The 10,440-nt window shown below is 37.6% G+C and overlaps 1 non-coding gene across 1 annotated transcript; it reads right to left on the reverse strand.

Moving 5' to 3' along the window:
* Positions 1-3,711: 3,711 nt before the first annotated feature.
* Positions 3,712-3,818, reverse strand: LOC133304738 (small nucleolar RNA R71). The gene has a single exon (XR_009750660.1). It is a non-coding gene; the product is annotated as a small nucleolar RNA R71 (small nucleolar RNA).
* Positions 3,819-10,440: the final 6,622 nt, after the last annotated feature.

Genomic DNA, 10,440 nt, shown 5'->3' on the forward strand with positions numbered 1-10,440 from the left:
TAGGTCTGGAGTGCTTGCTCAAGAGACTCCTCCTTCTTTTTCTTCTTGCGCTGCTCATTCCCTTCAAGAGAACCAACTAGCTCTTCAACAGAAAGCGTAGCCAAGTCCTTAGACTCCTCAATTGCATATACCACATTTTCGAAGTCGTCTGTCAACGACCTCAGAATCTTTTCAACAATTCTGGAGTCGGTCAACACCTCTCTATTCCATTTCAACTGGTTCACCACGATCTGAACCCTGGTAATGAAATCCGACACTCCTTCAGTTTCCTTCATCTTCATCCCCTCCAACTCTCCTCGAAGAGTTTGAAGTCTGACCTGCTTCACACGGTTCGCGCCTTTGTAGGCCGTCTCCAATATATCCCAGGCCTCCTTGGCCGTCGTTGCACCTCCAATCTTTTCAAGACCACCGCTTTCTCAACATCTTGAAACATCATAAAGAGTGCCGATGCATCCTTTGTTCTCAACTACTTGAGTTGATTTGCTGAATATCCTTCCGTTGATTCAGGTTCTACGAACCCATTTTGCACCAACCCCTAACTGTCATAGGCTCTTAGAAGAGCCTTCATTTGGACGCTCCAGTTTTCATAGTTTACCTTTGTCAGGCAGGGCACTGGAAGACTATTACTCATATTCTCCATTGGCTCAAGCTCTGATACCAATTTGTTATTTCACAGGCCCTATAACTAGTGCTCACACACACAAACACAAAGACAATTCTCTGAATATACTTCAATTCTATTACTGATACTGCCAAGCTATTTTACAAGAGTCACAATGTGCTATTTATAAGCAATAACAAATGATTAAGAGTGATAATGACTAACATAGGAAATCTAAACATATTAATTATCCACTAACAGATACCTAGGGACACACCTCTTCACCATAAACTTTTCATTTTCTATTTTTCTTTTATTTATTTTTAAAACTTATCCCAACAGTTAAATATGCTGCTCAAAATAGTATTAGCCAACTAGTATCAAAAAGTCTTCTGAGTTGGTTGCGGCTTCATAAACCTTTGGTTTACCATGTTTTTAGGCTAAATAATACAAGGGTTATGTAGTAGAATGCATGACATTCAAGGTTTTACAATATATAAGTCATAAGTTAGGAAATTGAGCTGACGTTTTGATGTTATTTGCATTTTGAAGGTAAAACTACAAAGATTTGGTGCTAAAATTGCTAAAGAAATCAGGACGAAGAAGTAACAGCGCAATATGGAACCAAAGGAAGCCAAAATATTACAATTAAAGGGCCAGAAAAGCACGCTCAAGCGCAACAGAGGACGCTCGAGCGTTTGAAAGCAGGAAAAATAGCCAAACTGGGCACAATAGGACGCTCAAGCGCACAGATGCACGCTCAAGCGCCCAAGAATACAAAAATTCAGACTCGAGGAACATGCTCGAGCGCCCAGTAGCACGCTCGAGCGCGCTCAGGCAGGCAGAAATAATTATTTGAAGTAATTCAGCACGCTCAAGCGGCCAACAGCGCGCTTGAGCGCCCAAGCACGTTCCAAACAGCAAAGATTTACTAAGATTTGCTGAGTTTTTCCAATGGATACCGGATTTTGATATCCGAAATTAAAACAAAAGCAAATCAAACACTGATTTAAAGAGATTCATGGAAGATTGAAGCAGGATTATAACAAGATTCAAAGTCTTAAATCTGTCACCAATCTACAAGATCTTAAACGCAAAAGGAAACAATTATAAAATCAATTACAAATCTGATACGGATACGGTGGGAGATGCAATGAAGGATGTGGCTTTGAAGATTATAAATAGGGAGCTGAGGGTCAGACAAATACACCAATTCACAAGTCCAGAGAATTACATAGAGAGACCTGAAGGAGGAATTCTATTGCGGAGCGCTGGAACACTGAGGAACCAAGTCAACATCACATCAATGGAGGCTTGGGGTTCTCTTTTCTTTATTATTGTTTTTGAATTCAGTATGCTAGGCTAGATATTTATGTAGTTAGAGGTAGATGGAACCAATTGAATCGTTTATGTTTATGGATTAAATTGTCTCTGAATTCTTTTCTTTTTATAATTGAATGAATTTATCTATTTTTAATGCTTTCTATGATTTTGCTCCTTATAGAATGATTTTGGGAATTGTATGACAATAGGGATGTTGGTGCATGAATCCTGAATTGATAAATTTATCATAATCCTTGTGATTTAGGGATAGACATAGGGTAATTGTGCAATCTTTAAATTTTTGATCTTAATGCATGTTTTCTTGGGGAATAATCGGGGAACTAGAGTTCTTTCAAGATCACATAGATTTAGGGTAACAAGGAATTGAGCCCTAATTAACTTAGATAGAATTGATTGACATTATATTAAGAAAAGGTTCTTGACTCTTTAATTCATAACATAACGAGGATATTGGGGGAAGTCGAAACCCTAACTACACTTGTTTTTACATTTTTAATCAATCATCATCTTTTTCAATTATTTTTTTTAATTCTGAATTTTCTTTAATTGAATGTTATTACTTGTTCTTAATTTTTAATTTTTAAAGTTCTTCAATTATAATTCTCTCAAATCTAATTCTTGATTGTCTAACTAAAACGCAATTAGTGAACTAGTGCTTGAAGATTCTGATCCTCGTGGGAACGATCTCGTACTCCGGTACACTTTATTACTTTACGACCGGTGCACTTGCCGAGTCGCAACAAGTTTTTGGCGCCGTTGCCGAGGATCAAATTATTCAACATTAGAAGTAACTAGTTAACTTTTATATTGGACGCTTTAATTTTTTGCACTTTATACATTCTTCAAAAATATTTTCTGCATAAAAAAAAAATTCTGCATCAATTTTCTGCATATTTAATTTTCTGCATTCTTTGTTTATTTTTAGAGTAAATACCTTTTCTAATCCTCAGCAAATTTTACGATGCCCGCTTTAGTCCTAAAAATTTCTTAGTTGAAATCGTGGTCACTCATAAATTCAAAAAAAACCCATATTAGTCCTCAAAAGGACTAAAATGGGTCCATTTTGAATTTCTTAGGGACTACGATGGGCCTTTTTATTTGCTAGGGACTAAAGCAGGCATCGAAAAATTTGTTGAGGACCAAAAAGGGTATTTACTCGTTTTTTTATTTTTTCTGTTTTAATTTTTCTGCACTTTCTATTTTTTCTGCACATCTTTTTAATCTTAGTTTACGCGAGGTACTCTTAACCCGCGAATCTTGCAGTTTGATCCTGAGATAGAAAAGACAGAAAGGAAACTTAGAAAGGACGCAAAAGCAAAGAAGGCGAAGGAAGCAAAAGAAGCCTCAACTTCGACGGAACTAAAGGAGGAACCAATGGCTAACAGTAATGAAGTTCAGAACCCTCCAAGGACCTTGGGGGATTATATGACTCCAGCCCGAGTTCCACAGACGGCGAGCATTGTTAGACCGACCATAGAAGCTAACAACTTCGAGTTGAAGCCGGCGCTGCTACAACTGATTCAAAAAGATCAGTTCGCTAGAGGAAGCACAGAGAACCCCTATAGTCATCTTGACGATTTCCTACTTTACTGTGATACATTAAAAGTGAATGGAGTTTCTCGTGAATCTTGCTCAGACCATTTCCATGTTCACTGAAGGATGATGCAAGAGCTTGGCTGCAGTCTCAACCTGAAGGAAGCATAACCAGTTGGGATGACCTAGCAAGGAAATTCCTGGCCATATTTTTCTCAGCTTCAAAGATGGCAAGACTCAAAGCGGAAATCACCTCTTTTGAACAAAAAGAAAGTGAATCTTTGTACAAGGCTTGGGAATGATTCAAAGGATTACTCAGGAAGTGTCCTCAACATGGAATTGAAGCATGGGAGAAAGCAAGAATCATTTTCCAAGGGATGACACCCAACACAAGAACACTGGTAAATGCTGTTGCAGGGGGCTCCTTGAAAACAAAAACTCTAGAGGAAGTGCTAGAATTGTTAGAATCCTTAGCTTGTCAAGAATTTGACAATGCCCCAGTTGCACAAAGGAGAGCAGGAATTATGAAGCTCGACGGCTATGATGCAATCTTAGCCCAAAATGAACAAATGCTGCAAGTGCACAAGAAATAACAAGAACATTAGATGCTCTTACTAAACAATTTAATCATTCTCAAGTTTCTTCTGTTAGTAATTCTCAAATTAAATGTGGTATTTGTGCAGAGGCTCATGCGACTGAAGATTGTGACTACGTGAGAACAACTGAAAAGTCACCAGTAGAGGTCAACGTTATCTGGTACGATCAAATCAACCCATCAACTGAATCCTCCTATGCCATTGCAACAACAACCTCCACCTCAAAGTAACACATCTGAGTGGGAGAAAGCTTTTGCACAGCTATGCAAGACCACTTCTTCTTATATTCAAGGTGCAAATGCTTTCAGAGAGGACACCTCTGCTTTCATGCAAGAGACTAGAGCAGCACACCGGAATCAAGAAGCTTCCATAAGAAATCTGGAAATTCAGATTGGCCAGTTGTCGAAGCAATTTTCTGAGAGAGCTCAGGGTACTTTTCCAAGCAACACAGTTGTCAATCCAAGGGAGCATTGCAATGCTATCACCACTAGAAGTGGGACAATGATTCAGCCTATAGAGGAGCAGCCCGAAGAAAAGAAGAAGGATGGAGAAGCATAAGTTGAAGAAGAGAAGGAAGAAAAGGCAAAGGATACAATTGAAGTTGACAAAAGTAATCTTGAAAAGCCGAAAAGAAACTATTCAAGTGGGAGAAGAAGAAAGCTCTAGAAAAACAGAACAAGCCATTGGATCTCTCCCCATATGATTGAATCCTTTATCCTCAGAGATTAAAGAAAGATATTCAGAAGCAGCAGTATTCAAAGTTTCTAGACATATTCAGGAGGTTGCAGATCAGTATTCCTTTTACCGAAGCTTTAGAGAACATGTCCAACTATGCAAGGTTCATGAAGGATCTATTATCAAGGAAGCGTAAGTTGTAGGAATGTGAGACGGTGAATCTGACAGAGGAATGTAATGCTATCATCCAAAAGAAGTTACCTACCAAAGTCAAGGATCCAGGGAGCTTCAGCATTCCATGCACTATAGGCAAAGTGGAAGTGGACAATGTTTTATGTGATCTTGGAGCTAGCATCAATGTCATGCCACTCTCCATGATGATGAAGCTGGGGATTACTGAAGTGAAGCCCACAAAGACGATAGTGCAATTGGCTGACCGCTCTTCAAAGCAAGCTTATGGCATCATTGAAGATATATTGGTCAAGGTAGACAAATTCATCATTCCTGTTGATTTTGTCATCCTTGACATTGAAGAAGATGCTACAATTCCTATGATTTTTGGAAGACCCTTCTTGGCAACTTCAGGAGCACTGATTGATGTACTTAAAGGTGAGTTGATTTACGGGTAGACGGAGAGCAAGCAATTTTCAAATTCTTTGACAAAGAAGTCCCCTCATCCGTAGCTCAACCGGAAGATCAAGTCTACTATATTGGTGAAAAGAAAGGTGAAGAAGAACACAATGAGGAGTCTTCTCAAGAAAGTAAGCCAAAAGTTGAGATGAAGAAGCCCAGGAGCAAGGGAAAACATATAAATACCAAATTCAAAGTTCTTGAGGCTACTGTATCTCACTTATATGCACAAGAGCACTATGTTAGGACATAATTTCTGGATGATGGAGCTTGGACATCACCAATCTTATGCTTTGAGCCACCATGAAAGTAAATCAGGTACGTCATACTCGTGACGTTATACAAGCGCTGATGGGTAGGCAAACCCACACTTTACTGTTTTATTTTAATTTCACTATTTTAATTATTTTTATTTTGAATTAAATAAAGAAAAATATAAAAATATAGGAGAAGGTGTTGAGACTAATGACTATCATTGAGTGAATTTTACAGGTGAAGAAAAGGGAACAAACAACAAGAGGAAACAACTAGTTGTTTTTATTTGTCGACGCGTTTTCTTTTAAGATTTAAATATGTTGCTGAGGACAACAACATTTAAATCTGGGAATGGGGAATGCTTGGTTCATCTAAGCACAATTGAATAAGTCGGAGGAACTTCATGAGCATACACAGAATATTCGGCTAAAAAAGGGAACTATCTCAAATCCTTTCTCCTTTGCTTTAGGTTAATTCTTTTTTAATTTAATTTTTGATTTTTATTTTTTTTGAAAAACCCCAAGCCCTTGTTTTCGTGAAAATTTTAAATTTTTCTGACTCAGTGCAAATAAATGGATAATTGGTAGGAATTTTAATCAGTAATTGATTGAGAGCATGATGATGCACTTACTTGAATATTTTCATAATAAGCATCAATGTAATGATTTTCATGATTCATTGAATATTCTCTCTTTAGTAATGAAGTTTTTTAAGATAAAGAATAAGAGAATTACTGTGCATTCATAGCCGTGAAGTTTTGAGCCTATACAGAAAATTTTATTGAGTGTGCATCCCACTGTATGAAAGGCTCTAGAACTTGCTTTGTTTCTTGCTTGAACTGGTATGTGATATATTTTATGGATATGATTGAGGCATGTTCTTTCTTTAAACTAGATGGCCAAATAGCCAACCATTGCTGATATTCCTTAGTTAAACCCCTTTGAGCCTAGGCCTGTTTATTCTTTGAAAACCTATAAATATGAATAAGCCACTTTCCATATAAATCCTCACCTTAATTGAGATTAATTTTCAGATTTGAATTGAGGAAAAGATGTTAATTGTTGATGATATAAATTGTGATGTATGGAAGTACAGGGAAAAAGGCAAAAGCCAAGGAAGTAAGGTTGGTTAGAAAGAAACAAAGAAAAGGAAAAATACTCAGGAATCGAAAAAGAAAAGAAGTAAACAGAAAGAAAGAAAAATTGTTCTGAGAAAAGAAAACGACAAGCAAGAAAAGAGTTTAAAAAGAAAAAAAGAATAAGAATGGACTGAAAAAAAAAAAAAAAAGTTGTTTACAAAATGTAAATGATTACAGTTATTCCTCTTTGAATCTGAATTTTAATCTTGCAGCTCATTCTCTAAATTTTTCCTTCCTTTAGCCAGGCCAAGTTATAACCCTAAGAAAGACCTCTTGATCTATGAGATATGTCACAATATTATGGGGAGCGAGAATATAATCAAGCCTATGGTAGTGTTGACTCAGTGGGAAACGAGTGAAACACCAACCCTCTAAACAGTTGAGTGTGAATGAAATGAATTCCTAGTGAGGGAGTGTTTCAGTAAATTCTCTTTATTCTTGATCTTAAGAAATTTTATTGCAGCTTTTAACTGATGAATTATGAATCTTGTTGATTAATGCATTAATTTTTAGAGTCTGAATGCTCTGTAATCATGTCTCTGATGAATCCTTCCTATCAAATTCCATGCTATTGAGATTCCTACTCCCTATTCCCTTAGTCTTATTCTGATTGAATTCTGAGGACATCAATATTCAAATCTGGGAATGTTTGATAAACCTTTGGTTTACTATGCTTTTTTCACTTCCGCAGTTTCCACTTCTTCTACCTATATAAACACAACCAATATGTGAGAAATATCATTGACATGGAAAGAATCAATATAGTAAGCAAATATGTATATAAACTGCTCTTTTATGACTCAATTCTTATCAATTTCAGCTTAGAAAACTACATCTGCCAGAGGCACATCACCCATCCAGCCACGTGCGCCCCTCAAAATACTATTCACACTGCCCCTTTCATGCAGTCAAGAAACCGACTCCAAAGAATTTACAAGATTGCCATTCGCTCTTCTGCCTATAAATAGGACGTTCCAGCACGAAGACATCCATCGAATTCTTGAGGGATTGACATCCTTAAGAAGCGATCACTTAGTTTATTTTTGTTGTTTTTATTTTTATAGTTTTAACTTTAGTTAAGTGACAACACTTCTTCTTTCTGTATCACCCACTTGAGACTCCTCATAAGCAACAACCATCTTCTCCACTTTTCATTTTATTGTAATCAACTTGTTTTCATTTAAATACAAGTGTTATTTCTCTCCTTTCCACGTGTTATCCCTGAACTGAATCTCGGGTCTATGGGACCTCAGTTTGAAATAATTATGTTTAAACTAGTAGTAATGGGCTAAATTGTCTGTGGAATGGAAAAACTGCAAAGTTCTTAAAGAGTTATTTTCGAAACTCCTGTATTACAGCTTTTGTGTTTCTCTGGTTAAGAGTGCTATATTCATTGTGTATCTTTGGAAATCAAACACATACTGAGAAATGATCTTTCATAAGGAAGGGATTTCAGACAGCTTAACCAGAGGGGGAAGGCAGTCTTGTGGAAACAATAGTGCTGGTTGCCTTAGGAATAAGGGACCACCTCGTTCACTTAAAGGTCCTGTACCCAGTACCTGTTGGAGTCAAGTGACCGTAGGAATATGGAAAATTGTGAGCCATCTAGTCCATGAGCTGAGGAATCAGAGTTGCCAGAGAAGAGGCTGGAACAAATGCAACAATGTTCAGTCTTGAGTAGACAAAATAACTATTTATGAATGGAGCAGTGGATATGTTCCTTCTGTGATTATTGTTTTTAAACCATCCACAATGTTGTCTCTTGATTATTGTTATTACTTTTTATATTTTTCTTCTTTATTTAATCTTGTATCTATAAACCTCTCATGAATATTGTTGTTCCTTCCCTAAACAAGAAGGTTGACATACATAACGAAGTGATGAATTGTTTGCTGTCTGATTGAACCTACTATCCTTGAGGAATGTTGTCAAGACAGTAGGGAACGTTTGACCAAACATGTTAATTACTAACTTTTCTTTTCATTTTCATTCTTTGTAAAACAGTATAAGACACTAATTAGAGTTCTATCCTCGTGGGAACGATAATCTGAGCATAATACTCCCATTTATTACTTGATGCATGCACTTGCGCACTTGGGTTGAACTAAGAAAAAAATTGTGTTCTTTCTTAATAAACTGAGGAACGTCTTCATCATAATATACTTTTCACCTAACAGCTTTTGACCCGCAACAAGTTTTTGGCGCCGTTGACGGGGATAGATGCACTACATTTTGTCTATATTATTGTTTTAAGTACATACATACTCTCTATATTTCATTTTCATTTTTTAGTTTTGTCACATATTCTGCTGATTCATACTATATGTTTTATGGTTTATGAGTGAAGAGTCTGAAACAGATTCTCCCCACTCCACTGAGATAACTGAGTTCTTCTTTGACCCTGAGCCAGAACGCACTTTACATAGAAGGAGAAGAAATCTAACGAAAAATACTTTTCAAAACATGGATGATCATCACAATAATAATGATGAAATCCCTCCAGAACAGAACTTTAGAACCCTGGCTGCTCTTTTCAGGAACAGACCAGAAAGGGGAGTAATCCTCCCTCATGTAGCCCCTAATTTTGAATTAAAACACATCATGTTTCACATGATCAGGGAAGTTGGAGTCTTTCATGGACTCCCTGCAGAAGATCCTTACACACACCTCACAAACTTTCAAGACATTTGTGATAACTTCAAAGCTGAGGGTGTGACAGAGGAAAGTATGAGAATGAGGCTTTCTCCTCATTCCCTAGGCTCAAAAGCAAAAACATGGATGAAAACTCTCACCCCTGGATCCATCCACTCTTGGGAGGAACTTTCTAACAAGTTCATAGAAAGGTTTTTCCCTATGTCTCGACAAGTTGATGTTAGGGCGGAACTCTCTAACTTTAGAATGTTTCATGGAGAAAATCTTTATGAGGCTTGGGAGAGATACAAGGACATCATCAGAAAATGTCCAAACCATGGGGTGGAGAGTTGGGGAGTTTTACAGTCTTTCTATAAAGGCATTGATCATACTTCTCAATCACATTTAGACTTTGCTGCAGGAGGATATTTCTTTACATGTACCCTTGAATCTAGGTACGAAATCGTTGAAGGCACTGTAGAAAGATGTCTCCAATGGCCACTGGAACGGATGAGCCCAGTAAGGAAGCCAGGAATGCTAGAATTAGACAAACAAACTGCCATGGAATCCCAATTGGCCACCCTGATGAATGAGGTGAAGAATCTAAAAGCTGATCAAGAACAACCAAGGATGGAAGTCTTACAACTCACAGCAATTGAGAGTGAACCATGCTCAGCCTGTGGTGACCTTCATGATTCAACAGACTGTCCATCTACTGCCTTGGTTTGTTATGCAGAGAACTTCGGGAACAAGAACTTCACCCAGGCCAGAGACAACCAGACTGCAGGAAGCAACAACAATCAAAACCCTGGAGGAACCATAGTGAAGTATCAGAACCATAATCCACAATGGAGACCACCCATGAACCAAAGGCTATACAACAATCAGCAGCAGCAGTATCAACAAGGCAGAAGCAGTGGGAACGGAGCATATGAACCACAGAGAAGAACCAATTATGCTCCATTCCAAAGAGATGATCAACGCATCAACACCTTGGAAAGCTATGTCAAAGAATTGCAAGTAGCCTTTGTAGGCCA

Source organism: Gastrolobium bilobum, unplaced genomic scaffold (genome assembly GCF_033153095.1).
Source record: "Gastrolobium bilobum isolate Gb01-03AN ecotype WA unplaced genomic scaffold, APGP_CSIRO_Gbil_v1 utg2686, whole genome shotgun sequence".
Classification (NCBI taxonomy): Eukaryota; Viridiplantae; Streptophyta; class Magnoliopsida; order Fabales; family Fabaceae; genus Gastrolobium; species Gastrolobium bilobum.